This window comes from Camelus ferus, chromosome 10 (assembly GCF_009834535.1).
Source record: "Camelus ferus isolate YT-003-E chromosome 10, BCGSAC_Cfer_1.0, whole genome shotgun sequence".
NCBI lineage: Eukaryota > Metazoa > Chordata > Mammalia > Artiodactyla > Camelidae > Camelus > Camelus ferus.
Genome location: NC_045705.1, coordinates 25379126 through 25396273, shown reverse-complemented (window position 1 = coordinate 25396273; position 17148 = coordinate 25379126). Strand labels below are relative to the sequence as shown.

Below are 17148 nucleotides of genomic sequence, written 5' to 3'. Positions count from 1 at the left end.
TGTTTTTTTTTTTTTTTTTTTTTTTTTTGGCAAGTTAGTTACGTAGGGTGTAAAAATGAATGGGCGGAATATTCATTGGGGAGGGAAGGGTTTGGGGTCGTATTCCCTGATTATCATCCCAACTCCACCTTCCCAAAGGGAGGAGGGATTTTTGTCCTTATTTAGTCTGGATTGGAAGTGTCATGGTGTCAGTGCATGATGGCTACTTCTGATCTGCAAGGCTAATTTTATTGAAATGAGGGCATAATGAACAAAAGGTTACAGTCGGACACTAGAAATTCCTGCCTTTTCTCACCTTTGTTCTTCTCCAGGCCACTTGTCACCCCAAAAGGCATGATCCCTTATCAGCCCCAAGGCTCCTGCTTTTCTTTCTCTGCCCAAGGACCCCTGCTGCTCACATGATGTGTGGTTTCCTGCATTTGGCCTGTGCCCCTCCTTTCTGCCCAATTCCTGCCATTTGGTCTGTGTCCCCCTTTCTCTGCTCATATCTAGCTATCTGCCTGCTCTAACAAAAGGAGGCTCAGTGCCTCTGACTGCCATTTGGAGAGGGCGGTAAGGGACTGGATGAAAGCCTGTCTTTAAAGTTTAAGTCTTTTTTTTTTTTTTTTCTCCCTCCTGTGGTTCTAGCTCCTCATTTGAGTGTGAATCAAGTGACATAGAAACACTCAATGAATCATGAATTACCTGACATGACCAGGAGCTTGGATGAACTCATAACTATAAACTTAGCTGATAAAGGCAGGCCTTATTGGTATCTGGTATAATGGATTAATGGACTAATGGATTAATTAAAGTTCTTTTTTAGAAAAGCAAGGATGTTTAAATATCAGAAAAGTAGCTCTCACCAATCCCTTGACTCTCATTCTGGAAAGCCATGGTATCTGGCTTTATGTACCATTGTGCCAGAGTCTCAATTTCCCACAGCTTGGAAATCAACTCTGTGTTTATGTTCCCTTATTCAAACTTATTTCTACCTCCAAATGCATCCATTGGTGAGACTATCAAAGGGAAAATAAGAGGCCATTTTCTATCTTGTACAATAAACTAAGATTGGTCAAATCTTGAGTAACGAGTTCATGAACATTGGCTTTCTTCCCAGAGCTGAAAGTGTTAGCAAATAGAGAGATCCTCAAATTGGAAAGCCCACCAGAGTTTTGGGTCCTCACCTACTGGTTGAGAAAGATTTCAAGAAAAGAAAGTATTGCTCAAAAGGGGAAAAGGGAAGAAAAGCAGGGAGCTGTCAGCTAAGATGGCCAGTCGAGACGGCTCCAGGTTTGGTTTCGGCCACGTGGACCCTTATGGGAAGCTTTGGCCATCATGTGTTCCTTCCAGGTGTGCCGGAGCCAATTTCCTTTTTTTCCCATCCTTGTATGGGCTTTTCTGGGTGTTGTCATGGCAATCATCAACTGTCATGGCACCCATGGATGTGTCATCTAGCATGCTAAGACACTACAGTGAGCGTATAATGAGGCTCCAGGTCCCCTGGAAGGCAGACCCTCCACCATTTTGGGCCTGGTTGGTTCTAACCAGTTCTTATTTCTTGTCTTTACTTCTGCCTCCTGAGACTTAGGTAAGAATAATTAGTTTCTATTCGAGGGAGGGGCAGGGGTATGATCCTGGAGGCAACAGCCTTCGTAAGAAAAAGGAAAGTTGCTTTTAATAAGAATACTGGTAATCTGGTAGACTCAGTGTCCCCCAGAAACCATCTCTGAAAATCCTGCTCAGCCTTGAAAGTGTTGAAGGGAAATAGGGAAGTAACCTCAGTTAATCATTCAGATGGGGGTCAGAGTCATTGCCATCCCCCACTGTGTGCAGACTTGTCTTGCAGGCTTGTCCCAATCATCCACTGCTTGAGCCTGCTCTTTTATGTTTCAGGAAGACGTGGGAGACGTCAGCTTTCCAATAAACAAGAGGCAGGGGTTGAGGGAGGGGGACACCCGCAGGGTCCTACTCAGTATCAAAAAGATTTGGGGCCTGAGTTGTCTAACATCGTGAGCTGCCACCACTATTTCTTGCATGAGAAGGACCTATCTAGGGTTTTGTTTGTTTGTTCATTAGTGAGTGTGAGCAGATTTATACCCCTTTGCCCCAGATTTATACCTTTTATCAGTTGCCTATGATGGAGAAGTCATTCTTTCTAGAGCCACATCTGAGGATTGTATGGGTTCTGTGAGTTCAGAACAGAATGAGACTTAGTGACATGCAAGTTTGGCCCTTCCCCACACGTGTAACCATATGTATGCATGCATATACTAAACTGAACACTAGCATGATTTAGGCTTCTTCTGGTCTGTCCCTCTAAATAGCCAAGATTGACGCACACCTGCAGCAGACACGGACTCTGGAACTCTAGGTATAATAGCATACTCAAAGTCATCATAATAGATGTCCCGTCACTACTCAGGAAGGATGGCCTCCCACATTGAGCACTGAAGCATCACTGAAAGTCGTAACAAGTAATAATTCCTTTCTCTGTCTTACATGACTGCTGGGATGATTTCCTTAATTAATTTTCTCAACTTTCAAACCTTTAAATAAATTTATTGGGATACACTAGGTGGCAGGTGCTATGTTGGTTATTATGGGCTATATAAAGATAAATAGCTTTGCCCTGGGGGAGTTCTAAGCCTAAGAGAAGCTACTATCACTACACAGTACAATAAAATTAATTGGAAAGTATGTTCTGTAAGACAGAGACAAAAAAAAAATGGTATTGCTTATGAAAATAAAAAGATTACTTTTGAACAGAAGGGGACTGTGGGAGGAGCAGCAGGGATGGTAGATGTAAAAACCTTTTAGAAAGGCAGTCATATAATGATCTGTGGTCTCCATCCTCCCCTCAGTGTGTCCCTGAAGGTCAACTATGAACTCATTTGTAATTTATAGTATTTTCTTGGATGGAAAACCTTAATCAAATAATAAATAATAAAATAATTAAATGCTTAATCAGGTAATAAAACCTGATTGACTACTCATTTGATTGGTTGCCCCATTAATTTTAAACCATGCTTGACACAATGGGGCATTAGCTCTATACGTTTTGATGGAAATGAGAATGCGGGAAGACATGCAGAACAGGGAAATGTCTAGACCTTGAAGTGTGGAAACTTCAAGTAGCTAAGGGGGGAGGGTAAATATGTGAGAGTATGTTGACAAAGTGTGCAGGGGAGAAACAATCAAAGAACAACACATTTTATGAACTGACAGATTTTTCAAGATTGTGGCTAGAGTCTAGGAAAGAATTTATCAGCTATTATCTTTCTCACCCTCCAGACTGAATGTGTAGTATCTTTCTTTGATGGTTTTAGGAGACAGAAGCTCTGAGGAGTGTTGGTATGTGTACCCTGGGCTACTCAAACCTCAACTAGACTGCTTTTATTTACGGGGTTAAGAAAGCATTGCTGAAAGCTGAAGTCATTCTGATGACCTGAGATCTGTGGGTCATGTCTTGAATTATTGCACCATAACTTTTTATTTTACTGAGAGGGAAACAAAACCCCTCCAGTTGCCTTTTCTGGACCTAGAGGCAGTGTATTCCCAGCCATTCCCTCAGGGAAGTCCTTTGAAAAAGCCAAACTCAAGCCCTAGGGCTCAGCGTCCTCTGGGAAAGTCCTAGAAAGGCTGTACCTGGAAAATAGACATTTTTCTTAGATATTTAAAGGGTGTGTAAAATAGTAGGCTTATTCCATATCGACCCCAAGGGCAGAACCAGAGTTGGGAGGTGGGGGGGTAGAACTTAACACTAATGAATAACGTAAGGGAGAATTGTCTAATGTCAGGATGATCAAAGAAGACATGACTGCCCAGGGATGTGCTGGGACTCTTGCTTCTTATCAGAAAGTTTCAAGCCTGAGCAGGGATGAATAGGGCAAAGCAAAAAATTGCACTGGCCAAAGTTAAACAAGCAAGGAAGATTTTAAGGCTGTTGCAATAAGAGGCAGAGGCCACAACTAAGTCTAAACTCAACTCCACTGAAGAAGAAGAGGTAGGAGTTTTTTAAGGGCTGTTGTGAGCTAATGAAAAAGTCCTGGAGGATGTTAGCGGAAAGTCATAGACCATCTGTGTTTGCTAATTAGCTTTATCCAAAGGAAAAACAAAAAGTTCTCCTGTCTTTAAGACAGGAGATAGTTTTGCAACTTGGAGGAAGGTACCCACTGAAAGCAAGGTTCCTCCTCTTCCATTGAAATTGGGAGATTGAGGTACTGTCTCCTTTGTTGATTACATTTCAAAGAGGTGGTCCCCAGAATCTTACCATTTTTGAATGGTAAAACTGGCAAGAGGCTTTAAATGTATTTACATGTCCAAGGGGCAGAGAAAAGATTTATAACTACCAGTTTTCTAAAGCAAATGCAAATGTCCTAGCATCAGGAAGAAGCCCGTGTGAAGTTTAGTCCTGCTGAGGACAGGCTAAGGCGGTCTTGGTCAAACCCAGAGCGGGGATGTTAGCGCTGGAAGTCAAGGGTGGAATGTGTCATGAGAAAGCATCACTATTCAAATATTTTGAAAAACCTGAAATTTCCCGTGGCTTCAGTTTAGCTACGAAGATCAGGAAGCGGGGTTTCCACAGGGAGTTTCACTCACTGAGATAAACGGGACCCAGTCAGCACCTCCGCGTAGTGTAGACGAACTGCCTCCATTTTTAGTGATGGAACTTGGGTCTAGAAGCCGGCCTCAGCATCCCCGTTCCCAAATGAGGTGCTGTTTCAGAACAGTTCTCTTTCTTCACTGAGGCTTCTCTATGGCTCCCCTCCAAGAGCCCCAGTTATTCTCATGTTCTATTAGTAGAATCCAGAGATTTAAAATTTCATCTCTTTATAGTTGTTTTCATCAACACTAGGTAGAAACATTTGGTGCTGCCTCTAATAAAAACATTACTAACTTCTGCTCTTAGTGACAAACTACCTCACTGGGTTAAGGAAACCCAGGAAGTGAGGAGCTAATTAAACCTATTAAATCCCCTCCTTTTTTTTTTTTTTTTTTTTTTTGGCTCCTGAGCAGAAGGAGGAAGTGTAAATACCAAGACCCATACCTTATTGTTTAATAGTCTTGATGATAAGAGGAGAGGAAAATATCACTAGAGCGTTTATTCTGCTCTTAACAGGCTTTGCAGGACATTGTTTGGGGCTTTTGTTTTTATGATATGGCGTGGTTCTTTATGGTAAGTTGATATTAAGGGAGTCGCTACTGATAAACTCAGAGCATATTCATCTCATTTCAGAGCGACTGAAAATGAAGGCTAGTGATCTCGAGTTCTTTAAGGGCCACAAATAATACCCAGTGGCAGCGGGATGATTGCATTTGCCGGTGGAGCTTGTGCAAGGCTTGTTAATTTAGAGGCGCGTTTTCAAATATTACAGCACCTAGGCTTTCCCGGGGGAGTTCACTTGGGCACAGCAAGGGAATTGGTGTTTAAATGCTATTATTTTTAGAACGATCTGCAAAGGAGGATGATAAAGTAAATAGATGATTTCATTATTAATGCTGGGAAGTGCAAATCATTCAAGACCCATTTGTCTCTGCGGGAGAAGCAGCTGAGCCTCTCCTGGGTCTTGCCCTGCAGGCTGCTGGGCCGGGGAAACATCCCAGAGAAAAGCAGTGAATTTGCCTAACGGCTTCGGCTTCCCCATTCAATGGTCAGGCTTTGATCATTACCCTTAATAGCCTCGCCCCCTCCCTTCGAGGCTGATTTCAGATCGCTCCTCTTCTGGTCCCATAATTGGAATTGATAAGTGGCCATTGTACAAGGAACTGGGGACACTTGTCAAATGCTATCATGCTTACAGAGTTAGAAATGGCCCCTCCTCTATTGGGGGAATTCAGCCCACAAAAAGTTCTAGAATTTGGATCCTCAGAGTTGAGTCTTACCAGCTCATTCATTTTACGCAAAGAGAAATGAGGTCTGGAAAGGTTATGTGACCTGCCCGTGGTAGTATCACTTGTTGGGCACAGAGAGAGAATTATCACTTCGATGTCCTCTCCCTGCCTGGCTTTGCCTCCCACTGACACCGTTTCCTCAGTGGTGGAGTAATTGTCTCAAGGTTAGGGGATAAGTCGGAGCTGATTTGTGAATGGGAACACAGCTGTTAATCAGTTGTTCTTTTCAAAACACTGCCCTTTTTTTTTTGGACAGCCTCCCACTGGCCAGTCTACGGTGGGGTCCCTTTTTGTTGCCATCAACCCGGTACTGTCAGAGGAAGGCTGTGGAGGCACTGTATTGAACAAGCCTTTCCCACAGACCGCTTCCCTTAATGAGTCCAACCACTCTGTCATCACCGAGCTCCAACAGACATCCGACAAAATGAGCGCCAGGGGTGTTAAATATCTTGCCCCAAAATCACACAGCTCATAAGCGTCGGGACTGGGATTTGAACAGAGATCTTGGTGATTCTAACACCAGAGGTCTTAGCCAATATTCGATGCTAATGTGGCCTCATTATCATCCTCATTCAACAGTCTGGGAAACTGCGTGCCAGGGATAATTCACATCGTTTGCAGTGAGGGCCCTGTGAGTTGCCTCTGCTGCTGGGCACCCTCTTTCTTCCCTTTAGACCTCTCCTAACCCCTCCGGTACTTCAGCCTGACTTTGATTTCCCCCCTCCTCCACGTTTCTAAGGAAGCAAATACCCGTGCTAAAATCCTCGCTCCCTCAGGAACCAATTTTGCTCTATTCATAGTTATGAGTCCTTAAAGCAGCTAGTGTTCAAAATGGACCACGGAGGGTCACATGGGTGGTTTGGGTCATTCTCACATCTCTGCTTCTGTGGGCTCCGGGGACCTCACTGACCCTCTGAAGAAGGAAGCCACCCAGTGCATGGATGGAGTTGTTGAACAGAAGGTGTTCGCTCCCACTGCTAAGGGGGAAGAAAAAGAAAGGCTCTCTATTCTAGTCTGCTTGGGAAGATAAAAGGAAAAGGGCTTCATTCCTTTGAAGGAGAGGAAAAGATTTGTTTACTTGTACCGCACTACCCAGTAAGAGTGATGCATTTCTTTTTCCAAGGGAAACAAAGTTAGTTTAAAAAAAATAGCGAGCCAGTCACGGAAAGAATAAGAGATGATTAGGAGAGAAGCCGGAACTCTGTAGATGGGTGTTTGGAAATATGTCACCTGTAAACCGAATGTGAAAGAAGTTGAGCTTGATCCTAGGAAGCGACTCCCACTGCCCAGTGTGAAGTTCAAGGCTGGGGCTGGCAAGTTCAGGCTGGTCGGCGTGTGCTTTCTGCCTTGTGTGCCCTTAGGGTGGGATCAACAGTGTGTGGTGAGGCTACATTTTAGCATGGCTGGAATCAGGACATCTCTTTCTCCCTCTTTCTGTCTCTCCCGCCCTCTCCTGCACACTTGTGCACCCATGCATGCATTACATGAATGCACACACACATAAATACTCCTACCCACTGAATTGCATAAGGGTTTGTTCAGCTGGTCCCCATGCAGAGGGAGACGTTTTCAGGAATGGCTTATAGTAAGAACCAAGAAAAAGGTATGACCCTCTGGAGTACAGATTTGGCGGTCAAGCTTCATCCAACCAACCAAGGATCTTGCAGTATTAATGCAAGCTTATCAAAACTGTGAAAGTGACTATTTATAAAACCAGTATTTCTATTTTTAAAAGTGATAAGAAGAATTTTAATTGTGAGGCAGGGAACTTGGGACCAGCCTGGAAAGATCAGGGACCACAAAGTCAGGTGGTCCTGAGTTCTAATTTCATCACCTGTGTTTCCAGCTGTGTGGCCTTGGGCCAGTTACTCTCTCCAAGTTTACTTTCTGAATTCTAGGAACCTAGCAGCGACTGCAGGGTTCCAGTGAGGGTTACAACAGAGAATATCGCTGGGGTCAGCCAGCAGAACAGCTGAGGCTGATTCTCATAGTCTACATTTCCTTGCACTTTCTGCAAGAAAATTTCCCACCAGAGAAACTATTTGGAAGCAAAATAATAACAGATTTAAAAAAAAAAAAACCAGGTAGATTTTGGTTCTCTTAAAGGGATAGTATATCATTAAACTCTAGAAACTCAATAGCCTTGTAAGATGACCAGTCATTTCTAGCTACATGGGAAGGGATTCTCTTGTCTGGTCTTTCTGATGAAATCTAATCACTCCTTCAAGCTAAATTAAAGAAGGAAAAGGGGAATCCTTTAAAAATAAGTCTATCAAATCCTTTCATAGCTCAAAACCCAGTGGCTCACTTCAATCAGTGTAAAAACCTGATTCCTGAAACAACCCTATGCAGTCAGAACCCTCCTCCCCCATCAGACAAAACAAAAGTAACCGCTTTGCCCTCAGTTTTCAATGCCCTGCCCCCACTGCAGTTCTTCCAACATGTCAGATCAGACACGCTCCTACCTTAGAACCTTCGTTCTTGCCTTTCATCTGCCTGCCTCCGCAAAGTACACTCCCTCACCTCCTTCTGGAGAGATTTCTATGGAAGGTAATCCTATCCACGGTCGGTATTTTTGTAATTACCAGTTTAGGAGAGTGTCCATTTCTGATCTTGTGCCCTGATTCTGAGGTCCTCTTTAGCTCCTTTTCCTACCCTGGCACAAACTGGCATCTATTTAGAAAGCCTGCTGAATAAGCAGGCTGAAAGGATGTAAATACATGTAGAATTATTCCATATTTCAGAACCAGAAAGGCCTGTGGACACGGATGGGTGCATCTGCTTAATAAGAGCTGGCGTCAGTCTTAACCTAGAATTGGAATTTGAAGCTGAACCTCATTCCGAGCTTCGAAATGGACTTCCTTGAACTCTCTCAAAGGGATAAATAAATAAATATGAAAATGGATTACGTGCCGGGGTGCATCTTGACACATGGACTGGGGACACTGGCATTGACACTAGAAGAAAGAATCTTTGTGGAGGGTCTGTATCGCTCCTAACAATTGTTAATCAAATCAGGAGAGTAATTGAATCGTTGAGCTTAGATTTCCACTAATGCAAGTGTGTAATGGAATTGTGGTGGTGGATCGCTGCTGAAAAGATCTGCCCATAGATTTGTGAGTTAGAGTCAGACCTTGCCCTTCTTAGGTGAGCATGTAGGTAGACAGCCTGGGGTATGTGTGCATGTGCCTGTCTTTGTATTTATTCATCTGTTTGTTCATATGTAACCAAAGCGCAGGAACATGTAATTACAAACTTTTAATGCTTGCCTCCTCCTCTCCTCTCCTCCTTTCCTTCCTTCCTTCCTTCCTTCCTTCCTTCCTTCCTTCCTTCCCTCCCTGATCCAGTTAATCATTCTGATCAGGGAGGGATCCAGTAGTGGTACCTGTTACAAAAAGCCCTCCCTGCCCCTCACCCTGTCTCTGCCACTGCCACTTGCCCCTCTAGTACGTGAACTTCCCCCCACCTTCCCACTTGTGCAACTTTATCGAAATTGACAAGTAAGTAATTGTCTCATTCTTATTAAATACAAGTTCTGTAAGGACAGTGATTACGTGTAATCTTGTTTGCGCTTGTGTTTTGAAGTAATAGCACAGTGGATGGTGTAGAATAGGTGCTTCCTAGTACTAGCGTGATGATTGGATTGATTCAGTTCATCCAGTGCTGACTCGACAGGATGCACTGTACTAGGTCCTAAAAGACATTTGTTACCAGAAATAGCCTTTGTCTCCCAGGAGCTTGCAGTCTGGCGGTGGGGACAATACATGCTCCTCGCGTAGCTAATGCAATCGATTATAGGAAACAAAACGATTGCTATTATCAGTGTTGTCGAAATTCAGAGATGAGCCAGAGCCTGCAGTCTGTTCCATGGTGGATGACAATGTAGAATGGGAATGGAAAGAAAGAGAAAATGTGGTGGATCAGCAAGTCACGTGCAGCTCAGACTTGCCAAGATGGTGGGTTCATGCGAAGAATTAATGACGAGAGGAATTGGGCACGAGAGGGTAGGGGTCTCCTGTGGAAAGTTGTAAACGTGGGCTGAGCTGGAGGGCTCTCACTCCAGCAGCTGCCAGGAAGCCCTGGGCATTTCTGAGCAAGAAAAGGACATGATGGAATCACCCTTTTAATAAGATCAATATCTGGCCACTGGGTGCAGCATGGCTTATCTGTTGGCAAATACAGAACATTTTTGTGTGAACCTGTGAATTGCTATGATAGGTGAGCGCCAGTCTGATTAATTATAAACTCCTATAGATCAGATAAGTGGGTCAGTGAAGGGGGCTAACCTTGAGGTTAGCACAATTTATGGAGGCTGAAGTGCAAGTGTTAGACTTGAGAAAATGATCAACGCAAGACGTGTAGACAACACTTAATGCATTCAGCGTGTACAGTGTTAATGTTTCAAGCAGAAATAAGCTTCTCCATCAGTCCTATACGTTGGGTTTCTGAGTGAGGCTAATAGAATGGAAAAGAATGCCTGGCTCTGGATTAGGCTAGTTGTTTTGTCACTTGTTCTTTTACGTAAGTTTTTGGTGTGGGTGGGGTGGGGCATGTTTTTAACCCTCTCAGTATCCCAGGAGTGTTTAGATACCCTATTGGAATGCAGTTTGACTCAACAGAAAAAACCCAAGTTCATTATCTCGATTCACTGAATGGATACTTAGTGAAGCCTTGGATCTACTCCATGCCCATGAGAATTGTACGCCTTATGCTTTTGAGCCAATGTGCATAAATGTGCATGGGTGAATATGGATGTGTGTGTGTGTGTATTGTGTAAAGGAGAAAAATGAAAGATGAGTAAAGGCTTGAAGGTAGGTTATAGGTTATGGTAACCACCAAGCGGTTCATTGCAGGAGATCAAGTCATGGGCCAGCTTCCATGACATAGTGGGTTTTGCTTTTGGTTTTCCTGTTGATTTTTTTTGCCCAGCCCAGAATCATGCTGGTTGGTTTTCCTTTACTTTCCCCCTGGTTTGAGACTAATTTCTCTAATTGGATCATAAATGCTCTAGAATTAGTGTATCTCTTCCCTGAGGGGTTTGTTGCCTTGTGTTCTGGGTTTCCATGTTGTTTGGGACATCCCTTTTCCCCACTGGAGTGTCTGTGCTAAATCCTTATTAAGCTTTCCTTGTCAAAGCCTCAGTTCACTTGCGTGCTCAATTCTTACCCACACCGAGTTAAAAGCTCCTGCTAGACATAGTTCAGTTTGCAGTGCATTCCAAAATTTTTAGGTTTTTTTTTTTTTTAAAGGAATTGCTTTCTGAGAAGCTTTGGGATTCTTTAAGATTTATGGTACCCATGGTTCAGATAAAGTGTCTTTGGCAGCCAGAATACAAATCCACTTTTACATAGGATGCTGTATAGATTTTTACTAAAGTATATTGAGAATTCCATTTGTGGTGATTTTTGACAAATTGCCCAGATTTACAAATGCTTCATGACTCCACATTTTAGCCTTGTTCTTTGTCTCTCAGAGAAGTTCTAAGAAATTTTTTATTTATTTATTTATTTATTTATTTATTTATTTATTTAAAATTCATGTAAATATATGTATTTAAACTTGCTAATCAAATACTCCTTGTTCTCTGGGGCTCAAGAAAATCTTTTGACTTTTTATTTCATTATTCTTGGAATGTTCCACATATTAGTATGGTCAACATCCTTTATGTTCATCATTAAGTGTCTATATAGTGTTAATATAAGCCCATGTTTAAATATAAACTGATTCACAGATTTATATAATTTTTATGGAATTTTTAGATCCAAAAAAATCAAGAACAACTTTAGGGAATGTGTAAACTATGGATGGCAAATAGATTTCATCCTGAATACCAACTCAGGTTGATGGAATATGATTATCTCATCTCAGTTGCTGTAGTGAGGCGGACTTCTGACTGCATCCAGCTCATGTGATCGATCAGTGACACCTGTGATGTGGCAGAGTGGGAATTTCTGTCATCATTGAAGAGATTTTATAGCCGCCCCCTTTTAAAAGAAAAAAAAAAAAAAAAAAGAACCTGAGGCACAGAAAGTTTACATGACTTGCAAGTTTAGGGTGTGGAGTAAATGGGTATTTTGAATGTGGATGTGAGAAGGTGAAACATCTATTCTGAAAGTAGAATCCAGTTTGGGAAGCTGAAGACAAATAGGAAAGTGATTCCTTGGTGAAGGGATAGGGTCTCTGTATTCTCAGTTTGTTGAGCTGTGCTGTTTATAGCCTTGGTGGCACATTGACCTGTGTTCAGATAAATCTGGTTCCCACCTCTTTGAGCCCCCTTTTCCTTCACTCTAAAATTAAATATAGGGTTGAAAGTGGGATGTATTTTGGTTGACATGTTCCTGTGCTTGGACATAAAGGTGAATAAGTACGTGAGTAATATTTCCGCAGTGGCAGTGTCGTTTTCCCTGCAAGATCCGAGAGCGAAATGAACGGATTTTGACCAAATGAAAGCCTTCAGGAATCTGCAGACATTACAAGCTCCCTTTGATGTAAGTCCTCCCTTCATGGAAGTGGGGCAGGAGTGGCTTTTGAAAATGCCTTGGGGAAAATGATATAAAAGTAAAATGTAACTTTTCTATTATGATCATCACTTTTTTTTTTTTCATTCTCTGGTTCCCAGATGCTCTGACTAAGCCTAGGACTAATGTAGGACTGTAACTATTAGCTGACTCAAGGAATTCATATTTTCTAGGTGACATCCCCACGTAAAATATTTTTATGTTTGAATGACTTCACTATAATCCCTCCCCTTTTTTTCTTCAGGAATTGTCACTCATATGAAAATCTGTGTTCAAAGCATATCTAAGCACGAAGGTGACTTTTCGGGTTCATGTTCTAATTGATGATACAAACCGCTAATTAAATGCATCTGTGTCTAATCAAAACATATCTAGAATTAAGCAGTGCAGCTGTGCACCAGGGGAGCCACAGGATAGAGATGCCTGGTAATGGCATAAGGACATAATTTGTCCTTCATCCAGTGGTTCCCACATCCGGCAGAACCTCAGAATCTGGAGGAGCTGATAAAAATGGTGGCAGTATTCTCTCTGCTCCGCCCTCAAAACTTGGATCCTAAAATCTGAATTTTATTTTTAACCTCCCAACGAAGATGTTGATGAGCAATTAGGACTGGAAACTACAGCTGTAGATTCAAAGTGTAGTTTGACCACCTGGAAACAAGGCCCAGCTTGGTCTAGAGTTGTTCGTTTGCCTCTAAATTCTCTCCTTTTCTTCAAAACCCCATTTTAGGGGGTTGGCTAGAGCTCAGTGGTAGAGTGCGTGCTTAGCCTGCATGAGGTCCTGGGTTCAACCCCCACTACCTCCATTAAAAAATAAAAATAAATAAAATAAACCTAATTACCACTCCCCCAATAAATTAATTAAAATTTTAAAAAAGAAAATGGGAAAAAAAACATTTAAGTTCTTATTACATCTTTCCTGTCTTGGGGTTTTGTAGCCTGCTGAAAACTGCAGCTGTCTTTACTTAAACAGAAAAGGCAGGAGAGCCTTTCGTTTTGTTTCAATGTTGATGAATATGACAGTTTCATTTATAATAGTCTGCTCTTTGGAAATGTCACTTATTGTCATTCTTTGCATGATCCTGAACATTCGGTACCAGACAACTGTAGGCAGCTCCCGTGTGGAGACACAGCTGCTTCTTGGATGATAATATTAACAACATGGTGCATTTTTAATAGCCTTTATGATTAAAAAGTTAACCTGTATTGCTCAATTTTATCCTCAGGGATTGTATTTTATTATCAAAAATATTTCTGTAGTGTTCATACGTAGGGTCCTTTCTGCTTCTAAAGATAATCCTCCTCTCAAAGTGGCACATAGATTCAAATTATCACATAGAAGCCTCGTATAAGTAGAATAAAATTTAATTACAACATTTGTCATCTTTTGTGTCTCTCACTACTTTTCAAGTCATGGTTTGAACTTTTAGCCAATTTCTCTTCTGGTCGTTAGTTAACCTGCCTTCCATAAAGTAGCTGGTATGTGAGATGCCAAGCCCACGGCCATGTTTCTTCACCATCCTGCTTCTCTTTATAGAAAGATATGAAAACAGTAAATGAGTCCTCTGTTTTTTGGGGTTTTCTTTGGGTTTTTTTGTGTGTGTCTGTGTTTTTTTCTTTTTTCTTTTTCTTTTCTTTTCCTTTTTTTTTCAGTTCGGGTAACTGAGGCCTCCTGAAATGAGCAGTTGCCCAAACTGAATAGTAACTTGTCCCCAGGTCTCTCTGACTATAAAACCCTTGCAAGTCTATTATGTTTTTTGCCCCAGGGCATTTGCATGAAGCAAAAATACAGGAATATTATGGTTTACATAAGTAAGGGGAAAAAAAAAAACAGGAATTTTAAAACCAGTTGGCCATGATTTAAGAAAAAGAATGATCCAAAAAATGGCTTAAGAAAATCCACTACCAGACACTATTAAAAGGAAAAATGAACAAAGAAGAAAAAAGAAATCACATATTTTTTCCCTTACTAGATTGCAACAAAAATGGAAAGAAATAAGACCATGAGGTCAATTTCGAGTTATAGGTGAGTGACCTAAATCTTACACCCAAGCACATTAATATAGCCCTGGCCTACTTCCAAAAAGGAGAACAGCAGACAGGCTGGTTTGTTGACACACAGTCATATTTTCCCATTACATAATAAATTTTCCCTGATGCAGGAGCATTTAAGAGATTGAAAGAAAGCCTTCATGACTGTTTGGGGTAATTTAATGCTGCAGTGTTATTCCTTAGAGAAGTTATGAATCAACAGAATATCAAAGACTTGCCAGGTGTGCACAAAGAGAGCTTTCATGTCAACTATTTTTGCATCCTTTTTATTTCATATCATCAAGGTCCACTTTGAAGATTCTTTCCAGGAATCAGGACTACAATTTGTATTCGGAATCAAATGTAGATTTTTTTTTTTTTCTTATTTGGGGTTAGTAGCTCCCTGGTTTGTAGATTGTAGAAAAGAAATCTTGCTGCCTTTTGCACCAGTTTTGAACAGAGCAAATGCTGCTATGATTTAAATCCTTTGTGTTCAAATCTTTTGAAATCATAAAAATGATAACAAAAAAAGTATACATGAGTAAGAAATGTGCAAGGTAGACGAATGCAATAGAAGAAGATGCAAACTCAATACAGTAAAATATCTTTAAGCCCATGCTAAAAATGTAGGTTATTTCTTTTTATATTTTTGGTAAAATAGAACCTCCATGGGCATTCATCCTGATTTTTACTAACAATCCCATTACTTGGTGCCAAATGTATTATGTTGACATGGGTTCTCTCTAGAGAGAGAGGTACCTTTTACCTATAAGGAAAAGGTATTGAAATGTAAAGAGAAGTACTGAATAAATCTTTTGCAGGCACAATTTAGGATTTTAGGTCCAAAAGGAAGTCAGACTTTCAATTTGCTTTTTATAACCAAGATCTTTGCATTTAAAAAATCACGCAAATTTCAGTTGGAGAAGTGATGCCATTTGATTCTTGGTAATCGTTCTTTACTATTTTGATAAGGACAAAATTGGCTTTTTAGTACTTCCAGCTAGAATTTTTTTTTCTGTTTTTCCTTCAATATTCCTCCCTTTAGAAGAGTCATCTAACTAGTCATTTTACCCCCCCCTCTCCCTTCCTAAGGTAAGATTCCTGAATATTCTCTTCTGTCTGTCTCTCTCTCTACCTTCTCTGTCTCTCCACTCACACAAGTTTTCCCTCCCCACCTCCCTCCCTCATGCATTTTCCCCCCAAGGGCTGATTTCTGGAGTAAGAGTGGAGTGTTGCATCTGTTACCTACAGGGAACTGATTGTAAAACTCCTTCATCTATGAAAGTCATTTGGAATCTTCTGCTCAACCCAGTGATGGAGGAGCTGGCTTTATGCTCCAGGAGGTGGCGGCATGCCGCAGAGAGGGCGCCGGGAGTGAGGCAATGACGCCAACATCTTAACTTGCAAAACGCCCCTCCGCTTCTCTTGTTCCTGGTGCCTCATACGCATCTCTGTGTACCCTCGATGGCTCGGCTGCTTAATCTCCAGGGTCCTTTTCGGTGGTGCCAATATCTCCGGTGCTTGAATCTGGGTTGCTTCTTTCTAAGAGCTGATCACAGGCAGCTCTGAGGGCAGAGGAGAGGTGAGAGGGCACTGCCGTCGTCCCTGTCGGTGACAACCTGGAAGTTGGGACTCGCCTTAAGAGGGTGTCAATCCAAACACTTCCACGGAGTGCAGATCTAGTAGAAATGCAGGAATCTAGCCTGTATAGCTAAGAGCATTGATTCAACATCTCAAAAAGAAAGAAAAGGGGGAAAAGAAAAAAAAAACCTTCCGAAAGGCATCTCACCTTGAAGTGTTCTCATCCGCGGCAGAGTGTGCCTGCGCCGCTCTGGAGCGATGGGAAGAGTTCAGCTGTCGTTTTGCACTTGGCGCAGGGCCAGCCGTCCGAGCCAGGAGAGAAGTCGGGGTTCAGGCTTCCTTAGGCCGTCCCCACCACCCCCGCTGCTGAGTGGCCGGAGTGTTTTCTTCCCCAGATGGGTTGAGATGATCTGATCTGAGCCCCAGGCAGTCACCGAGGCTCCTTTGTTGGCTTCCCCGCTCGGCAGAGGCTTGCTACAGCTTGACTGAAACGTGTCAGAGGCAGCCGCGGCCGCCACCCGCCCTGGCACAGCGCTGTCACTCACGAGCCACCGAGGGCGTCCTGCACAAAGTGCTTCCTGACGGAGGGGGGGCCCCGGCCACCCGGAGAGATCAAGTGACAGGGTGCACAGGGGTGAGAGGGTTCGCTTAAAGGAGGAAGCTGAATCCATCCACCAGCACCTTTCCCTCTTGGAGCCCCGTAAGGCGGAAATGTCAGAGAGACAAGCTTTCGGGGTACCTGCCTTCTCGCGGCAGTGATGTGCGTCCATCGCATGGACTTGAGGTGATCTAGGGTAAACTTAGGCTGAGCCTGGCAGCCCAGGGTGGTACGCCATCGGCAGAGCAAACAGTGCATCCATCGTCCATGCCTTTGGAAGAGGACAGCATAACTCTGATGGCGACGCATAGACCCAGGCGTCTTGGCCTCTCTGTGACCCTGCAGAGGGGGCCTTCCAGTTTCTAAGGCCTGGGGACCGCACGAGAGACTGTCAGAAAAAGCTTGGTAACCATAAGTTTGTTTTCAATGCCTGTGAGTCTCTTTCTGTTCTGTAAATAAGTTCATTTGTGTCATTTTGTTTTCAGATTCCAAAGGGGTAAGGGAGGAGGGAGGCATGAACTGGGAGTTTGGGATTAGCAGAATCAA

General features: G+C 42.6%; 1 protein-coding gene across 1 annotated transcript in view; it reads left to right on the top strand.

The window, feature by feature from the left end:
* LRRC4C (leucine rich repeat containing 4C) overlaps window positions 1–17148 on the top strand; it is an 876636-nt gene that overhangs the window by 800431 nt on the left and 59057 nt on the right.